Source organism: Cnephaeus nilssonii, assembly GCF_951640355.1.
Source record: "Cnephaeus nilssonii genome assembly, chromosome: Y".
Taxonomy (NCBI): domain Eukaryota; kingdom Metazoa; phylum Chordata; class Mammalia; order Chiroptera; family Vespertilionidae; genus Cnephaeus; species Cnephaeus nilssonii.
The window spans coordinates 11,998,199-12,019,590 of record NC_137096.1 but is presented as its reverse complement, the minus strand read 5'-3'; positions in this window follow the sequence as shown (position 1 = coordinate 12,019,590).

Genomic DNA, 21,392 nt, shown 5'->3' with positions numbered 1-21,392 from the left:
GGGCGGGGGGATGACAAGGCTAACCCATATTTTGTAAAACTACTTTTTTAAAATTCTCTGCTGTTTAGATAGTCCCATATTCTGTAAAGTAAACTCTGCTAATTTTAAACAGCCCCTTATTCTGAAAAAGTAACTTTGCGTTCTAGCCTGCTTAAGTAATAAGGAAGATAAACTTAGCTGTCTGACTTTGTAGGCCAGAGACTAGAATGGCCATACCCTCATGCCATGTCAGATGCATTTTTTAATTGGATGGAACTGTTGTTTTCAAGGCCACCAGCAGGGTAACCACTAAGCAAACATAGGGCTGGCTCCTTAATTAAAAGGAAAGTTCTGCTTGTAGCTCTGCTTAGAATTTTAATTCACTTTTCTTTAAGCCCACTTGTGTATATATTAAAAAGTGTAATTTCAAAGTCTAAATGCTGCTTGGTTTTCTTCTCCAGTCTTCTGCAACAAAAGAACTCAAGCCTTTTCATAAAAGCTAAAAGTCTTAAAAGGACCCAAGTTCTGTGAATGGCAGACACCCTTCTCAATTTATTGTTAAAACAGAAAAGGGGGCATGCTGGAGGCAAAGACCAATAGTAGTTAGCATAATAAATGCAAGAAGTCCCTGGTAAGGCTGATGGACTTTGCTATTCAGCAGGGTTGAAAATCTGCATATTATTACCTGCTATTGGCTGAACAGCTGAAGGCAATATCCTTAACCTGAAAATCCTTTATTGTTTACCAAACCTTAACTTTGATATGTGTGTTTGCTTTGCTGAAGGGCAAAATTTATCAATAAAAAGCCTTGGGTCTGGACATTTGGGGAACACTCCTCTAGAGAGTAGGTATCCGTCTGGCTTGCCCAAATATCTTCTATATGTATATTTATTGCCTAGTGTATCAATTTATGTTGCAGCCCATTCTCCAGATTCCTGAACTCTTGCTGCAAACAAACAAACAAACAAACCAACAAACAAAAAATCTGCAGCATGGTTTCTGGAAATTATTTTTATTGTAATACTATATGTGAAATTCATTGAAAAATTTGGAAGCTGGGACCTTAGTTGTTTAAGGACTTTAAAGTCTAGCAAGTCAGATTGGGGGACTGTGGGGGAACCAGCTCTGGTGGGTTTTGCTCAGTGAGCCCCTTTTCATTTCCACCTGGTATGCTGCTGGATTGCTGAAGCACTTAATAGAGCCATTTGCATATCAAATTTACTCAGGTGAATTTTACCAATGTAGGTTTGACTTGATGAAGTGCTAACTACTCATGTGCTTGCTGCTCTATGCTGGGTGTCAGCAGCTTCCTAGCTTGCCACACAAAGCACCTGGCCCTTCATACTTTTTATTGCTGTTACTTTATTTTCTTCTTCCTTCCCCTCTTCTTGTTTGGGCCCATCAACTTGGGAGCATATTTTACCATTTCTTAAGTACATTTCTATTAATTTCAGAGAGGAAGGGAGAGGAAGAGAAGGATAGAAACTGCAATAATGAGACAAAATCATTGGTTGGCTGTCTCCTGCACATGCCCCCTGGGGAGTCAGTCCTGAACTCAGGCATCAGTCCCACCTGAGAATTCAATTATGACCTCTTGGATTATAGGTCTACTGAGTCACACCGGCCAGGCACACTCTGCTACTTCTATTGGGGAGAGAAAATGCTGATATATCCATAACAGAGAGTGAGCCCGCCAAACCACTACAAAGAGGATCAGAGAACAAGAAAATGCTTCCCTTCTCTCTCTCTCCACCTTGACAGGGAACAGTGTCCATGATGGGAATCAGAACCTCTGGAATTTAGGAAAAGTATAAAAATGGGTAGGTTCTGGGGGAGGAAGGGCGTGGGCTAAACATCGCATGATCTGGGTGTTGGTTCCTCACCACATATAGAGACCGTGTCCCATTACGTTGTGTTGAGATTCACTTGTGGGATAACTTATGTAAAGCACTGGTCAGCATGTCCTGTTCTGGAATTGCCCACTGTTATTAGCATTAATAGTGATTATTAGTCACCAGAAGCAAGTTAAGGAAGAAAAGTGAAAGTCAGTGCACCCTGGCCAGTGTGGCTAGGCATTGTCCTGTGCATCACAAAGGTTACCGGTTTAATTCCTGGTCAGGGCACATGTCCAGGTGGCAGGTCCGGTCTCCAGGCAACCATTAATATTTCTGGTTCACATGAATGTATGCTTCTTTGTCTTTCTCTCTACATTCATCTCTCTCTAAAGAATCAATTTTAAAACCCCCCGCATTAAAACAAGACAAAACAAAAGAAAACTCATTGCTGCATGTTGTCTCTCAACAGGGTGTCCTGCATTTGACACTTTACATCTTCTGGAGACCACAACTGAATAATCCAGCAAAATTCTTCATTAGAATCTGGATTTTTCTATTAAAATATTCAAAAAGGCACAGTACCAAGGCAATGAGGCTTAGAAAGTGCATGCTTAGATAGAGACATCATCTGTGAAGATGGGCATACAGGGGCCCTGGGTAGGTGGTGGCTGGTGGTGCACAGGGATTCTGTACATGAAGGCCCTATAAATGGGGGTCTCCAGGCCATCAGAAAGCAAGCAGGAAGAGTAAGGTACACATAGTCAGTTGCTTACTATTGAATGTACCCCAGAATACATCAATCGGCATAGCAGTCAGGCAGGTTGGATTTAGGGCATCTGGGAGATAGGGCTGTTAAAGGGAAGACTCTGAATAAAGAAGAGCCAAAGCCTGGCCTGCTTGGCTGAGGGGTTGATTTTCAATCTGTGAACCAGTAGCTCAGGGTTCAATTCCAGATCTGGGACATGCCTAGGTTGTTGGCTCGAAGCCCAGTAGATGTCTTGTAGGAAGCAGCCAATAAATGATTCTCTCTCACCATTGATGATTATCTTTCCTTCCTCTCTGGAAACAATAAAAATAAATATATCTAAAAATATAAAGTAACTTAGGGTTTTGATACCCATAATATCCATTTAAGAAACACAAGAAGGAGCTCTTTGTCATAGTCAGAATTTTTATGCTGTTCCTTCTTCTCCTTTAATTTTCCTTTTTGTCCACTTCCCCAGAGGATTGTATATAATGTGTTCTACTATATACTGGGAAGTTTTGTATTGTTTACCTTCTTGTTTTTCTCTGCACTAAAATACCTTATCAATTCAAACCTACATTGGTAAAATTTAGCTGAGTAAATTTGATGTGCAAGTGGCTTTATTAAGTATTTCACCAATCCAGCAGCATACCAGGTGGCAATGAAAAAGGGTCTCACTGAGCCAATCAGAACAGGGCTTATTCCCTCACTGCTCCCCAATCTGACATGCTAGACTTTAAAGTCCTTAAAAAAATGAGTTTCCAGCTTCCAAATTTTTTAATGAACTTCACATACACTATTCTAATAAAATTAATTTTAAGAAACCACACATTTTTGTGGTAATTTTTAAAATTCACGTTGCAAGTTTTGTTGATAACTATACACTCAACAAGCCAAGAGGTGAATTTTTGAAAACGTTTCCTGTTCATGGTTTTTGTTTATGTTCACTGATAAAAACACTGAGGCCTCATGATAACTTGATGTTCGGGCGAGCATGCCCTTGATGGTCCATTAAATGTCAAATAGTTGAAGAGAAAGTTCATGAGTAGTTGTACAGTAAAATACATATCCCTATCAAGGGGCACTTTTGTTCATTTCATTCAGAGGTGTAATCAGGAAAGATAACTGGTTCAGTTTAAGTGCAATCTCTGTTTCAATCTTATTCCCATATCAGTCAGGTGCTGATGTCATTTCAATAAGCAAAAGGATGCTTACATTTAGATTTCTCCAAACATTGATATCAATCCATATGTAATTTTTCTTCCTACTTATATTATTCCTTTAAAGGTTGAGGACATACAAAATGCCATGGGAAGGAGGTGAACAATTATTTTGTTACTTGTTGGAGGTTCCTCAACACTTTTTTTCATTTAGGTTTTCTAAGGAGAATATTTAATTTGTTTCATGCACTGGGCCTCTAGTGTCTACGCTAATAAAAGAGAAACCTGCAAATTAACCATCACTCCGCTATGCCAAGCCACACTAACCAGCCAATCAGGAGCGAGTGTGCAAATTAACCCAAACAAGATGGTGGCGGCCACGGAGCTGGAGGAAGCAGGAGGCTTGGGTTGTCCCCGGCGATGGAGGAAGACAAGCTTCCTGCCTGCCTTGGTCGACCCTGTCATCTGCTCAAGGCTACAAAGTTTCAATTACGGAACATAAAGAAACCGTAGATACTTGCTCCCAGCTGGCTCTGGCCTCCACTCAAGGAGGTGCTGAAAAAAAAAGAAAAATAGGAGGGCCTAGGACCTTGGGTCGCCAGGGGGGTTGATTAGGCCTGGATGGGATGGCAGGAGACATTGGGGTAAGCAGACTAGCAGGGGGCCAGTTGGGGGTGAGTAGGTCATCAGTGGGGGTCAGTTGGAGGTGATCAGGACAGCCGGGAGGAATTTGGAGTGAGCAGGCCAGCAGGGGGCAGTAGGGGGCAAGCAGGCCAGCAGGGGGGCTGTTGGGGGTGAGCAGGCCGGCAGGCAGAGTGGTTAGGGGCAAACAGGCAGGCAGGCAGGCAGGCAGGTGAGAGGTTGGAGCCAGCAGTCCCAGATTGTGAGAGGGATGTCCAACTGCCGGTTTAGGCCCGATCCATGTAAACACCCCTTTGAGGGGTCCCAGATTGGAGAAGTTGCAGATCGGTTTGAGGAATACCCACCCTGTGCATGAATTCCATGCACCAGGCCTCTAGTTCATATATAATAAAAATTTTCTAGAAGAATTTAACAGAGAGATTGAGAACAACACAGTCATAGTAGGAGACTTTAACACCCATCTGGCTTCCCTGGATTGAGCCTAGGAACAAAAACATAACAAGGAAACAGACTCTAAAGGACAAAAAGGATCTGATGGTTTTAATTGACATTTATAGAACAATTCATGCAATGCAGGATATACATTCTTCTCAAGCACCCAAAATCATTCACAAATAGAAACCACATGTTAGGATAAACAAGCAGTCTCTACTAGTTCAAGAACTGAAATCATATCAAGCATCTCTCAGATCACAGTGGAATTAAAGGAAAAATCAACTACAGTAAAAACAACCGAAAACATCCAAACACATAGAGGATAAATAGCATGTTAATAAACAATGACTGAGTTACCAATGAGATAAAGAAATAAAACAAAAACTTCCTGGAAACAAATGAAACTGAACACACAACAACCCCAAATCTCTGATACACGGCAAAAAAAGTTCTGCAAGTGAAGTTCATAGCACTACAGGCATATCTCCTTTATTTTATTTTATTTATTTGATTTATTTTTTACAGAGAGGAAGGGAGAGAGATAGAGTTAGGAACATGATAAGAGAGAAACATTGATCAGCTGTCTCCTGCACATGCCCTACTGAAGATGTGCCCACAACCAAGGTACATGCCCTTGACTGGAATCAATCCTGAGACACTTCAGTCCACAGGTCCATGCTCTATCCACTGAACCAAAACAGTGATTGCTACAGGTATATCACAAAAAAGAAGAAAAGAAAAGAAAAGGGAAAGGGAAAGGGAAAGGGAAAGGGAAAGGAAAAGGGAAGAAAAGAAAGAGCAAAAGAAAAAAATCAGCAATAAACAATTTAACTCTACAACTTAAATAACTAGAAAGAGAAAAACAAAGAAAATCCCAGTTTAAGTAGCGGGAACAACATAATAAATATTAGAGTAGAAATAAATAACTGAAAAATACAAAAACAAAACAAAACAATGAAAAGGAGAGATGGTTCTTTGAAAGGATTAACAAAATCAATAAACCAGTCATTAGCCAGAAACTTCAAGGAACAAAGAGAGAGACCCAAATAAATAAACAGAAATAAGAGTGGAAGACTAACCACTGACAGCACAGAAATACAAAGGATTGTAATAAAATACTATGAACAACTATATGCCAACAAGCTAGAGAGTATGGATGCAATAGACAAGTTCCTTGAAAATTGCAAAGTCCCAAAACTGAATCACGAATAAAAAATAAAAAAATGAATAGGCTAAGAACAACTAATGAAATGGGCTAATGAAATAGAAGTAGTAATAAAAAAACTCCCACCAAACAAAAGCCCAGGTTTAGATGGTTTCGTGGGGAAGTTCTACCAAACATTAAAAGAACTAACACCTATACTCCTCAAACTATTTCAGAAAATCCAAAGGAAGGAACACTTCCAAACTCTTTTTATAAGCCCTACATTATCCTAATTCTGAAACCAGATGGAGACACAACAAAAAACGATAATTATAGTCCAATATCTCTGATGAACATAGATGCTAAAATACTCAACAAAGTATTAGCAAACCTCATCCAGAAATATATTTAAAAGACAATATTCCACGATCAAATGGGATTTATTTCAGGGATGCACAGCTGGTACAATATTTGTAAATCAATAATGTGATACATCATATAAACAAATTGAAAGATAAAAAAAACACATTATCATACTGATACATACAAAAAAGGCATTGTACAAAATTCAGCACCCAATTTTGACAAACACTCTCAGCAAAGTGGTAATAGAGGGAGCATATCTCATCATGATAAATGCCCTATCTGACAAACCTACAGGCAACATCATACACAATGGGCAAAAACTAAAACCATTTTCCCTACGAACAGGAACAAGACAGGGATGACAACTTTCATGATTACTGTTTGATATAGTATGGGAATGCTAGCCATAGGGATCAGAAAAGAAGAAATAAAAGGCAACCCAACTGGAAAAGAAGAAGTTAAAGTGTCACTATTCGCAAATGACATATTGTACATAGAAAATCCCAAAAACTCCATTAAAAAAAAACACAACTAATAGAATTAAAAAATAAATTCGGCAATGTGGCAGGATACAAAATTAACTTCCAGATATCTATGGCTTTTTTATATACCAATAATGAAGTTACAGAAAGAGAAAAGAAATCCAATTTATCATTATAACAAAAAAATTAAGATACCTAAGAATAAACTTTAGGAAGTAAAAGAACTGTACTTGTAAAATGAGAGGACATTGAAAAAAGAGGTAGAGGAAGACATAAACAAATGAACGAATACACTGTGTTGATGGACTGGCAGAATAAATGTCATTAAAATGGCCATATTATCCAAAACAATTTGTAGATTCAATGCACTCCCCATTAAGATACCAGCAGAATATTTCACACACCTAGAACAGTCTCCAAAAATGCATCCTATATAATAAAAGCCTAATATACAAAATGACCGAACAGCAGAACAACCTGTAGAAAGATTAGCCGCTATGACGCACACTGACCACCAGTGGTCAGATGCTCAACACAGGAGCAGCCCCCAGTCCTCAAGCCCCAGGCCAGCTAAGGCAAGTGCCAGCGGGAGCCTCCGATCACCCCGCTGGTCACCCCACAGATCAGCCCTGATTGACGGCCAGGCCTAGGGTCCCTACCCAGCATGAATTTCATGCACCGGGCCTCTGGCATAGAATTAAAAAAGGCCTTGAATAGCCTGAGAAAGAAGTACAATGTTGGATGTATCACAATATTAGATACTGAGCTATATTACAAAGCCACTGATTCTCAGAACTGCCTGTTACTGGCACTGGAACAGACATATAGGTCAATGGAAAAGAACAGAAAATCCAGAAATCCACCCAAGATGTTATGCTCAATTAATATTTGCAAAAGGATAAAACAGCATACAATGAAGCAAGATACTCTCTTCAATAAATGGTGTTGGGAAAATTGGACAGATACTTGCAAATAATGAAAGTAGACCCCAAATTATGTCATATACACATATAAGCTCAAAGTGGATAAAGTACTTAAATGGAAGATGGGACACTATAAAAATCTTAGAAGAATCCATAGGCCGCAAAATATCAGACGTATGCCTTAGCAATATTTTTACTGATTCAGCTTAAGGCAAAGGAAACTAAGGAGAAAATAATAATAATAAAAAAAGGGACTACAACAAAATAAAAAGCTTCTGCTCAGCAAAAGAATCCATCAACAAAACAAGTATGCCCACTGCATGGGGGAATATATTTGCCAATGTTATCTCCAGTAAGGGTTGAATCTCCATAATTTACAGGGAACTCGTAAAACTTAACAAAGATAAACAATCCAATAAAAAAAGGGCAAAGGGCTTAAATAGACACTTTTCCAAACAGGACCTATAGAAGGCCAAGAGATATATGAAAACACTAGAGGCACGCCATTCATGCACTGAGGGGGGAGGGTGCCAACTGAGAGGTACCTTACCCAGCCTGTGCCCTCTCACCTTCTGGGAGCAGGCCTAAGGCAGCAGTCAGACATCCCCTGAGGGATCCTTTGCGCTGACATGGAGGCTTCCGCCACCTCCACGGCACTTGCCAGCTGTGAGCCTGGCTTCTGGGAGTGCACTGACCACCAGGGAGCAGGTTCTGTATTGAGGTTCTTCCCCAGGATGGTCAGTGTGCATCATAGAGACCAGATGTACTGCTGTTTGGTCGATTTGCATATTAGGGTTTTATATATACACACTAGGTGCCCAGTGCATGAAAGGAAGTGTGGGATTCATGGGCATGGGGGCAGGTCTGGGCCCGTCTTCTGTGCCCCCACCTGGCCCCTCCTGCCACAGCTCCTGGTCTCCTGTGATGCCCATCTCTATTGTAAAATATTTGTAGCCAATGTTAATAGGGTCTTTCAACAAATGTCCATAAATGGAACTGCCTGTTTGAAAGTTTGACCATATTTTTGTTGATTTCAAGACATGGAGGGAAGGAGAGAGGGAGGGAAAGAGGGAGGGAGGGAGGGAGGGAGGAAGGGAGGGAGGGAGGGAAAGAGGGAGGGAGGGAGGGAGGAAGGAACATCGACTTGGTGTTCCACTTACCGATGCATTCATTGGTTGCTTATTGTATGTGTACTGACCAGGGATCGAACTAGCAATTTTGGCCTGTTGGGAAGACGCTCTAACCACTTACATACCCTGCACGATGAAAGTCTGCATATTTTAAGGCTTTCAGTAAAAATTTCCCAAGGACCCTTCCCCAGCAGAGCATGGGGGTCAAGTATCTCCATTCAGGAATATGGAATTTCCCTCTCCAATATAGCCCTGCTCATACCCGAGGGTGGTTTCAGGCAGGTGGGTCCCACCCTCATGATGCTCTCTATTGGTTTGCAGTTCACCAGGACACATGGCAATGACCTCGCTGGTCCACAGTGCCAACTGCCAAGTAGTGGGTTTCATTGTCACCACCGTAGGATGGATCTTCTCGATGACTTGCATGGTACTGGCGGAGTAGTGGGTTTGGTACATGGAGATCAGCTCCGCCCCCTCCCTGGGGCTGGCCTGTGTAGGGATGTGGAAGGTCTGCAGTTACCAGTCCAACAGCCTCCAGAGCAAAGCCATAGCGTGTCACTGCTACACTTACAGTGACACCTACCTGCTGCTCAATATCCACATGGCTCAGCACCTGCTGCTGGCCGCCAACCTCCTGGCTTTCTTGGGGAAAGTGCTCAAGGTCATGGGCCTGCAGAGAGTGTGCATGGCTCATCTTCAGAAGGAAAACGCCCGCAATCTCTTCTTTGCTTCCGGAGTCCTGAGCATCATAGCTGGCACATTGATCTTCATTGTTGTGATATGGAACTACCACTCTGTGATGAATGAAGAGGGCATACGCTTCCCACCATTCTTCCACATCCCCTTCAGGCCCGACCTGCAGGAGATCAGCAGCACCATCCCCGTGGTGGTTCTAGCTGTCATCCTGATGCTGTTGAGTGAGCTGTTTACCCTCTCTTACCAGCTTCCCCCAAAACCCAAGGGTACCCTGAGGACTCAGAAGTGTGAAATTCTAGGTTGCATAGCTTTGCAAATCCACAGTCAGCAGTTGATGGGGGTGAAGTATTATCAGGATGCTCTAGGAAATAGTTCCAAGTACTCAGGACCATAGCAAAGGCCATTTTGAACAGAAAGTGGATATTTGCTTTATGTCCAAATTGGGCTCAATGGTTAATGAACTTTCCTTAAAAAAATCCAAAAACACTACTGCCCACCTATCTTATTATCCAATCTAATAAAGAGGGATTATGCTAATTTACCCTGAAACCTTTGCAAAATCGATGGCACCCATGGGAGGGGATATGCTAAATTACTGCCCCACCCTCAAAAATGGCAGTGCCCACAGATAAAAGATGGTGGAACCCTGTCCACTCAGCCCCGCCAGGGCAGCAGCTTATGGCTCCAAGGGGGGAGGAGTGTCTGAGTCCAGGGACTGGAATAGTTACCTGTGATGGCCCCTAAGAAGTTGTACTTCAGTAGTGCTCACCGGAGGCCACTTGTTCCATTCCCTGCGGATGCACCTACTGTGGGCTGACGCACTGAACAGTCACCGAGGTAAGGGAGGAGGTACCAGTGCCCTAGAAAGTACCAGCAAACCTGAAAGGACAAATGGTGATGTGATCTCCTAGAAACATCCTCAGCAGCCTAGTGTCTGTGCATCACAGATGCTCATGCCCTCTTATTTGACCAGAAACTGCAGATGGGAGAATTGGGTTAACATGTCATAGAGGACACCAGATGGTTCACAATCAGTTCCTTTTATTACTGACATTTATTCACAACCATTTAAGCAAAGGTTATCCCCCATCTACCACCCAAGCTCAGAAAGGAGCCTGACCCAATATCTCAAGCAGGAGGCAACCAGTAAATTTTAGTATTGGAGACATGACCTGAAATGCCTTCAACTTGTGCTTCCTTCAAGCCACAGCCTGGACCCCTGTCACCCTCATCTCTTAGCCCAATGAGGCTACCGGCAGACCCGCAGAAAGGACTAACCTGGGCAAGGTCAGGCAGCATCCATCAGTGGCTGCCACCCTGCAGGAACTTAGATCACTGTATTATCCATAAACCACCTATCCCTTTTCATGATTTCTCCCTCCAGAATCCTGCATTCACCACGCATTCCCTTAGTGGGAGGCTTTGGAAATCCTTGGCAGACAGGTGATTCCAGGCAGGTTTGTATTGAAAGGCTGCCATCACCAAATAGCTAAGTGTGGACCTTAACCCCTGAAACCTTACCACTGATGGGCTTTCCTTTCCTCACTGCCATCCTCACTTGGTTCCTTTGCATAATCTTCCCTCAGACACCACTTAGAAGATTCCCAAGCTACCATCACTGGCCCGAAGCCCCCATTACTTCCATTCCTAGCAAGGAGTCTCTTTAATAGCATCTTTCTTAGTTCATACATCCTACCTTAGTCTCGGGGGAGGGGGGTGTTACTTGACAACATGCAAGGGGACAGAGCAGTGAAAAAGACACTGACTGTGTGGACCCTCTAGTGACTCAGGCTCTCTAGCACTGCTGATGGACAGCACATAGGAGGTCCCATCACTGTGGAATGAAATGAGAAGGGGCTTGCACTGGTCTGCAGGGAAACCTCACCACACCTCACCTGAGGTTCTGGTTCAGGCGGCCTTTGAGGAAGGAGACATCAACCAAATAGAGCTCCTGGAGGTGGGAGAGGCTGAGGAACTGAGAGGTGACCAGGCTAACACACTGCTCCTCCTGCTCCAAGGTGGTGTGAGAAGATGTAAAGACGTGGGAGAGGAGGAACCAACAAAGATTGCCCACCTTGCCCAGGTAAGGAGCGAACTTCCTCAGAGTGGACAGCTTCCAGGTACAATTTACCTCCAAATCCTGGACAGAGTCGAGCTGCACCATATCCAGGATGTTAATGTTTCCCTTCGAAATGGCAAAAACCTTCAGCTTATTAGAGCAAAGGTGCAGGAAACCTCTCCTCTCACTGACTTTCTTAATAAGGTAGCTGAGGGCCTCATCAAGGACACCTTTCTTGAGGCAAAGATCTACTAACACCTCCATGGGGGCCAAGTGTGGATTTGGCCCAGCACTTAAGCTGTCCACTTTCCCCCTTTTCCTCATGGGCTGTGGGGCCCCAGGTTCCATTAGTGAGCACACATCTGCTCTGGTTCCAGCCCACATGATCCAGAAATCCTGATGAGCTCCCTTCTGTAAATTTAGCATCTGCATTTTCCACCTCCTGTGGAGAAAATAGGAGGTAGGCTGGGGTGCATTAAGATAACAGGGAATGAGACCATGGCCATGAGTCTAGGAACTTGGGCACCTGAGTCAGACACCCGATGGGACTTTTACTCCATACCCCAGGAATCAGCTGCTACTTGCACTACTGGGACCCCTCGTTGTCCCCATTTCTGGTACCTTTGGGTGCCACCAGGAAGGGTGGGCTCATGTCCCTTCGGTCACCCTCTACATCTTCATCAGCCCTATATATCTGCAGCCTTTTCCCAGAATGACCCCAGCAGTGGCTCCAAGTCCTCCCTGAGCTCTCCCTTTGGCCCTGTATGCTCCCATATCCCAGCTGTAACTGCTCAGATCCCCAGGGCCCAACCAGGCTACTGAATCCCCCTCACCTGGGTCAAGTCTCCTGGGCAAGCAGGGCATGGAGCCCATCAAGCACAGCCTGCAAGATATTGTGGTAAGGCTCCCGATGACTCATCAAGGCCCCCAGAGGTAGGCAGGGGAAGGGCCAAGCCTGCACCATGGCCTTCAGGACTTTGCTGTGCATCCCGGCCAAGGCTGCTGTCAACAGAGGTGGGAAGAGCTCCATAGGCAGCCACTCCACCGCAGCGATGGCCGAGGCTTCATCCCTCAGCAGGCTCTGGCATGCCGGGTCCAGGAATCTGCGTGGAGCCTGGCGGTTCAGCCAAATGAAGTTGCTCTGAAAGAGATCCTGGGAGATGGTAGGGACGAAGGCATCATGTCAGGCTGAGGATGAGCAACCCCGTTCCCTCTCCCTTCAGAGGAATCAGCTGAAGGCCAAAGGCACTGCTCTGGCAACAACTGGAGCATCCCCATTTACCCCAATCCCTTTTTCTGCTTAGGGGCCAAAAAGCCACTCAGCCCTGCCTCTCCTTGACTGTGGCAGGACAAGCACCTTGCCAGGGACCAAGGAGTGAAGAGATGACCACTGGACTCCTCCCACATCTACCCACTGCCTACCTGTAATTCTGCTGTGCAATGAGTACTGGGAAACCAAAGAGATGGTCCCACCCTTTTCAGGGAAAACCTTTCTGATTATCACTGAAGGACTGAAAGCATCTGGAGTAGGCAGCAGTGCCTGGCCAACAACGCCTCTTGCTAAGCTCCAACAAATAAAACAGATGGGGAAGATTAAGGAACACCCACACAATGCGTACCTTCTGGCCTTTGAGACATTTTAAATGAGAAAGTAAAAGCAGCACAAAAGATTTCTAAAGCATGGGGAAACTAGAGGTGAGAAAAATAACCATTAATTCTGAGATGTACATTTTATTGTGTGTCCCTTCTATGAATATTAGAATAACCACTTAGTCCATGACAACAGAGGGCTCACATATCACAACTATGCCTCCTCTCAAAAGGGACTGCAAGCCCTGGTCAGTGATGCTCAGTTGGTTGAGCATCCCCCCTTGCACCCAAAGGTCTCTTGCAGGCTCCATTCCCAACCCCCAGTGGGGGGTGGGAGGAGCCCGCTGATGGATGTTTCTCCCATCAATGTTTCTCTGTCTCTTTCTCCCTTCTTCTCTTTCTAAACATCACTTGGCTTTTATTAAAGAACTCCCTTAAGATATACTGTCAGACACACAGCCTGGCCACTAAAAAATCCAAAATGGTTTTTGCCAATTTGGCCTACAATAGGTTCATTAGGAATATTCTACTTGTAGAAAGCTGGGGAAACTTGGCCTGTAAACCTCTATTAATGGCACATATCAAAACAGAAATCAAAATGTTTTGGATTACGGCTAACCTGCATCTGGAGGAAAAGGCAAAATCTGCTCATTTGTAAGGAAAGAAATGCCAATTCTCTGTGGGACCTTGGCCTGCACGTCCCTGAGGACCACCTCAGGCTCCTGACTCACCAGAGTGGACATGGTGCAGGAAGCCCTCTGCTCAGACCTGGGCAGTGACTCTCATGCTCTAGCTTCTGATCCCTCCTGAGCCTCCTCAGAAACCATTATATACCCCATCTGACAACACCTTCTTTTGAGGTCCCAGCTGAAATGGCAACTTCCAACTGAAAGCTGAACCTTAGTACTAGATCTCCAGGCAGTTAACCTGATTGGGTTTTGCACTCTGCACACCTCCAACTGAATCCTAGGTCCATTCATGAAAGGAAAAGAAAATGAAACCAACATGGAAGTAAACTTGATGGGTTGTTGGTACCACATCTAAATTCCCTAATGTTCATGTTAACACACCATTAGGCAGACAGGGTATCCTCTCAAGAGAAAAAGGTATACAATGCAACAGTATTGAGTACCAAATAGTCCCTGACACTTGATGTTACCTCAATTGCAAATCCGTGCCCATTCAAAGAGGAACAGAGGGACAGTTGGTATTCCAGATTTTGAGGATCAAGCCTTCCCCAAAGGAGGCAGGGCCAAAATCACATCTAGGAATTGATCAGGAGAAGGGTTGGGCTGCAAGTTTGTAATGGGACCAAGGGAATCACCCAAGACAAGGTGCACACTTGGGAAACTCAAAGGCTCTGACTGGATAAACTTGAGAACTTAAAAGGCTGGTGGTTAAGAAGAAAATATGGTGGATCCCTTAAGCCCTAGCTGGTGGGGAGTATAGGCAGGACGTTCAATCACCCTCCTTCTGTGGAGGTAAAGGGCATTTCCTCCAGAAGAACCAGATGAGCTCAGCAATCTGGCTTGAGAAAATTAAATGTAAAAATGTGGGCTGTGCAGAGGCCAGAGGAGAGGTGTGGCAGCGGAACCTGGGAAGTGACTTATCAAATTCTGAAAGCGGGGCTCTTTGGGATCTTGGAGGCACAGAGAAAAATACACGTGGGCCAAAAGACCTATGTGTCCTTATCAAGGAGCTGCTCTAAGAGGGCATTCTCTTTAGCTCAGGCTTCCTCTTTCACATCCCGACCTTCCACAGGCAGCAGATTTGGCCCAGGCAAGTTCCAGGGGCCTGGCCCTAAACATGACTGCCAAAGTCTGTATGGATAACTAATGTTTGCTCACCCCCAGGGTACAAACTATGCAAATTGGCTTCAAAAAGCTCCTTCTGAGCCTAAAACTCTCAGTCAGATTGTGAGGGAAGAGTGTCCTCTCTCGGGATTAAGCACAGTGCCCACATACACCTCCCCCTTCAAAGATCTGAAGCTGTACTAGTATTTTGCATGTAAGGATCTGCCATATTATGCGATATCCCATGCTGCACTGAATCACAAATTGTATCTTTTGTAATAGAGACAGAGACAGAGACAGACAGAGAGAGAGAGAGAGAGAGAGAGAGAGAGAGAGAGAGAGAGAGAGAGAGAGAGAGATATGCACAACTTTTCTGCAGGTTCCTCTCTACCCACTCCAATGTGATGCCCAAACAACTCTCATATTCCAGGGAGAGGGACCATGTGACAGAATACCACGGTGGTGTTCACCAGAAAATTTCATACTGGTTGATTAGATTTCTGGAAGAGATTCAAACTGTAATGAGTTTAAGAAGTTAATCTAGACTTGTATCCTGGGCTTTCAGGACAAGTGGTGCCACCTGGGGGCTGTATTTCTCTTTAACACTGACATTGCATGCACCAGGCAGAATCTGGAAAATTGTAGGAGTCCAAGCTCAGGCAGCTTCTATGAGATCCCAGTGTCCAGGATATACAAGGAGACCGGAGGGACCACTTAGAATGACCTAGAAACAAAGTCTGAGCCGAACATGCCTTCTTCCTGAGCAAGAACCACTCCTCTTCCCATCCCCATGCAGAGCATGCTTTCCCAGGGCATGAGCTGTGGCACTGGAGGCAGGAGCACATCTGCATCAAGGGCTGTCCTTCCTGCCCAGTATTTGACAGGCCCCGCCAACTCCCAGCACCCATACATGAATCTGGGGGATGTTTCTACCACATTCTGGTCACCTACCACCTGCCCTCATCATGGCCCTCACTTATGTCCAGCCCACAGCAGCCTTTGAGCACATGATTCCTACTGGGATACCAAGGCATATGCCCTTCTGAACTTTTTTTTTTTTTTTGAGTGGGAGGGTGGTCCTTAGAATGTGCTCCCAAGGCTGGGAGCCCTCTTTATGCATCCCTGGGATGTCAGGCAACCTCTCATGATCCTGATGCTGGGCACCCCCACTGATGACAGAAATCCTCAGTTCCCCCCAATTCATCTGAGCTGTTTTGGAGAACATAACAGGCTACAATGTGCAGAAGGAAAAACAACATCCCAGCTACTTTCCTGGATTCAGAATGGCACCGAGGATGCAGGAGGATGCCCTTCCTGGGTTCCAGAGGAAGCCCTGCCTCTGTGAACCTTCACAGGCCCTGGGGATCAGTCCACATGCATGGACTTTCCCACATTCAGCTCTCTTAACCCAGCCTTTGACCAGACAAGCTTCCACCTTGCGTCTTTCCCTCTGAAGTCAGACCTCTTCTTACCCTGACGTATATTGTCCTCTGTGCCTTTTAGAAACTCAAAAGTCTCTGCTCACACTACCTGCTCTGCCTGTGCCCCAAAAGGCCTGGTTTCACCTCAGACCCAGTGACATCTAGACTAAACAATGGACTGCCCGTCTTTCTTCCTCCCCAAGGAGGGCATGCCTGACGTCCAGGGCACGCCTGGCTCTAGCCATTTAATGCCAAGGGAGGTGCTTCTAGAGGCACAGGAGAGGTGGGTGGGGACGATCACTCCCTCCAGGCTGGAGGGAATGGGAAGAGAATGGCCCAGAGACTCCCATGAGGAACCTTAGAATGAGGGACAGGAGGGAAATGGCTGCAGAGCAGGGGCCAGTCTTCCTGTCTCTGACAGAGCTGTATCCCTTAAATATTGGAGACCTGTCTACTGGATTGTGCAGTTGGGGAATGGGTTTGGGGTGCAGGGGTGGCATTTTGGGTCAGGACGTAGAAGCTGGGAGTGTCCTGAGTGTCTGGGTTTAATTGCCCTGGCCTAGATGAGGTGCCAGTGACTCTCCCAGACGCCCAACCCCAAAGGCACAGAGTCATGCCAATGGAGAGTGCAGAGTCGGGGGGGGGGGGGGGAGAGGGTCAAGCACAGATCCTGGACACAAAGATGAGGAGAGGTCTGGAGGGAAGTGGACGGCCCAATCATGGCATTTAGGCCTGCAGAGGGATGCTCCTGGTGATGTTTGCACTTCTGCGTCATTTGTCAGTAAGAATTATGCTTCTGACCAGAGAAGGAGAGAACGGCGTCTGCTACTGCATCCCTGGAATCCACTGACCTAAGTCTCCAACTCCAAGCCATAGGAAGCCCATTGGGGCTGAGAGCAAAACCAGATGCTGTAGGTTGTACAGCCCGTTCCACTGCAGTGCATTCCCCTGGAGGGGTGCCATAAGCCTCAGGGTCACAGAAGGACAGGCTCCATGCTGGACAGGAAAACCCGCTATGCCCATGTTGAGGGCTGGCAGGAGGCACTGGCACAGAGTGGACATGTTCTCAGGGACATCCCGGGTCAGCGGATCCTCACCGGCCATAGCCAGACCCCTCTCTTCTCCTTCAATCCTTGATTTACTCACAAAGATTCCTGAGTGCCTAAGGTACATCCACTGCTACTCTGGGTCATCGGCAGGGACACCTCATGAGAATGTCATGGTCTCCTTCAGAGCATCTCTGAGGCATGGACCCTCACTCTATTGGGTAGACAAACGAAAAAAAAAAAAGTGAGCTGAAAAATGAGTAAATCACAGACTGGTGTTGCTTTGCACAGTAGAGCAGGGCACAAAGAATGGTACCGCCAGCTAATAGTGCCAGCAATCTTAATAACCATCGGAAAAGTTACTTTTCAATGGCCATTATAAATTTTTGTCACAACATTAAAAACTCTGTGATAAATATACCATACATGTAAGTAAATAAAGTAATAAACTCACTACTAAGTACCTTGCGATTTGAAATGTTTGAAAATTAAAAACTGAAATGAGCCTTTGTAAAAGATTTTCAAGAGTAGTTTAAGGTGGCTTGCGGTTCTTCTGGTCATACAGTTTTCCATATGTTGTATCACAAATCAGCGAGCTGGACAAGACGCCTAATGAGCCAATTAGGAGTCATCTTACGCGCAGTTTCAGAGCTGATTACCTCTGTCAAATTCTGAAATAACACAGGGGGGTGGTATTTCCTTTTTGTATCCATTGAGTTCTTTGTGTAAGACAGCTTATAACCTTGAGTACGTATCATGTCTAATCAAACACCTGTCATATCTATACAGGCAACTTCTAACTTTGAGTACATATCATATCCATATAGACATCTGTAACCTTGGATGAACAAACACTTGGCAGAATATGAGAATTAATATCTGTATCACTGTATCAGCCCTTTTAGATGGCTAGCTGGCAAGGTCAGACAGTTACGTTTATCTTTGCTATTATTCAAGCTAAAAACAAAGTTATTTTTTTATAGAATAAGAGATTATCTAAAAAGAACAGAGTAGTTCAAACAGCAGTTTTAAACAGCAGTTTTCCAAAGGAGGGACCACCATGCTTCACATACAGAGTGAGAATCTTTTCCATGCACTGGTGAACTGTCACACTGCTTTCTATGTTTGGATTACCTTCCAAGGTCCCATCCTTCCTGCTGCCTACATGGGGACCTGTCTCTGGATGAGTTCCTTTAGTGTGAAGCTTTCTGCCCTCATGGCTTCCTCGGGAACCTCTCCATCCTTTTTTTGGTCACAACCATGTTCCTCATTTACACTTCTCTGAGAGCTGGCATTGTAAACTTGAAGCTGGATTCTGAGTCACTATGGTGAGTAAAATAAATGCCTCATGTTTGGCAGAATTTAAGAAATTACCGACGCATTTCACTTTCCTAGTCCCATTTCTTATCTCTCAAGACATGAGACCTTGGCAGGGGCCTTAAATTGACTTCATTTTCCATGTGCAGTAACTGAGGCTTGAACAAGTGAGTCACCTGCACTCATATCTCGGAGTGGGTCATGGGATGGTGACACAGAACAAGGCCCTGGTCCTGGTCTAAGGCTCCCATGGCCATCACCTGTGCCAGCCTGATGGGGGTGTGCCTAGAGAAGTCACCAGAGAATGGGAACATGCCACTCTATGGGTGGCAGCGGTGGGCAAGATCAGGGTCATGGGCAGAGAGCAGGAGTCTCCATTTAGGTGACAATCACCCACCACAATTCAGGTGCTCGGCAGGTCTGTGCTCAGCCCTGGTGTATGGACCCAGACTGGTCTTCCAGGAGAATGGGGCTGGATGGTGGGATATTCACAGTGAGAACCAGGAACGATGTGCAAGCTCACAAATTGGGTGTCACCCTCAAGACCTGGGCAGCAGATGAGCTTGGAGGCCCCTCCCACATCTGAGGGACAGGGTATGAAAGAGGTGGGGAGCCCAGCCCAGCACCGGGCTACAGGAGGCATAGCTCCAGGTCGTCTCCCCCTTGGCCTGGGCTCTGCTCTGCCCCTCCTCCTCACCCTCTGCACAGATGGGTCATACTAAGGATGGCACCTTCTGGCAGCCCAGGGCTGACCCTGCTCTCTGCCCTAACCTACTCTGGAGTCATAGCCTTGACCTCACCTCTCAGGGTCCTGGGCCCAATATGTCGTTTCATAGCCACTCTCAGTGTGGCTGAAACACAGGTAACACGAGGGGTTATGACTAGGTAGACTTAGTACCAGCAGCATCTGTGTGCAGCCTGATACTCCCAATGCATGAGGGCCTGGTCTATCCAGCCCCCTACCCCAGCTCCAAGGCCTCCCTGACCTCCTTGGGCTGTAGCCAGAGGACAAGATGTGCTCTATTGGTACTTTGTTTCAGGAAGCATCCACAGTGGTGCAAGCTCAGGGGAAGAGAGACCAAAACCTACTTGACACTAAACACCAGTCAAGTAAGTCTGTGGGCTCTCATGCCAGCCCTGCTCTGAGCAGAGTTGCTGAACATGGCGTCCCTAACACACTACAGCTTCTTGTCTCTCACTCGCTCTCCATTACCTCATGAAAAGGCAATAGAATAAATGATTTCCTGGGGGAATGACCTGAGAATACAAGGGCTGCTCCTGTTTCTGCTCCCCAGGAGGGGCCTGAGGATGCAGATCCCACCTATTTCCCGATGATGAGAATGGGAGAGGTGCAGGGCTCCTCCAGGACCCAAGGCGGCTCCCATAACCAGCTCACCTGAGGATGTCTTCCTTTCACACTGGTTCAGCTCAGAATGGCCTCAGGCCCTCCAGTACTTGGTTTCCCTGGTGTCCTATGGTCTCAAGTCACCTGCGTCCACCCAGGTCTGAGAGTAAGAACCAAATGCTCCCCAAACAAGGAAAGAGAATGTCAATGCACGCATACAGGAAGCCCTGGGCTCCTGTGAAAATCTTTGAAAACACTGAGGAGGAAACTGAAAACTGGAGACACGCCCTGGCTGGTTGGGCATCTTCCTGACCATGGAAAGTCACATGGTCAGGGCACATACAGTAGTCAGCAGTATTTCTCTCCTCTCTCTCTTTCCCCACAACTCCTCTCTCTCTTTCAAATCAATGGAAAGAAAAGATACCAAGATTACTTGAGAAGATGGCCGCTGGCAGGATAGAGGTGAGGGAGAGGATGTGAGTGAGGGGGGAAAGGAGAGTACGTGGATGTGTGTGGTGTGTCTGTGTGAGTGAGTGAGGGACAGTTAAATCTGGCAGGAGTAGCAGGAGCTGGCAGAACAGGCTCTCCTGGACAGGGAGCACCTACCCCCACTGGGGACACTCCCCGGGCTGCAGGTCTTAGGCACGGAGCCCATGCCATCTTGAAGGGGAGAGCGGCCTCTTCTAGGAACTCATCAACACCACCGCACAGACAGGCTTTGGACACTGCCTGCGACCCAGCAGCCACTCCAGCCAAAATCCTGCTATCCGAAGCTCGGACCTGCAGACCCTAAGACCTCCTCCTCCAGAGGTACAAGGCTCCTGCAGCAATAATTGTGACTTCCCCCCTCCCCAGCAGCAGAAACCCAGACACCACAGTCACACTTTTCCAGATCGCAGGCCTCCTGAGCCCACCGCTGCACAGGCCGCTCTTGGGTTCCGCTGTGAGCCCCCGATGGACAAGCTCTTATCCAAACAAGGGCACAGGGCCCTGGCTGTAGAAATTTTGAATCCCCTCTTCCTGGACACGTGCCCACAGACACCTCTGTCACATGGTTTCAGCACCAGGGGCCCTTCAGAGTGCATCAGTGAGCCTCGCTGGCACACGCACCGCGGGTCCCCTGTGAGCCACCACTGGGCATGTGCTTATCCAACCATGGATGCATCAGCAAACACTGAGTCTGCCCACCCCACAGCTGCAGAACTCTGGACACCACCATTGTGCCTTTCCTGTGTGCAGTCCCTTTGAGTCCCACCACTCCAACAAACAGCTCCTGGGTACCTC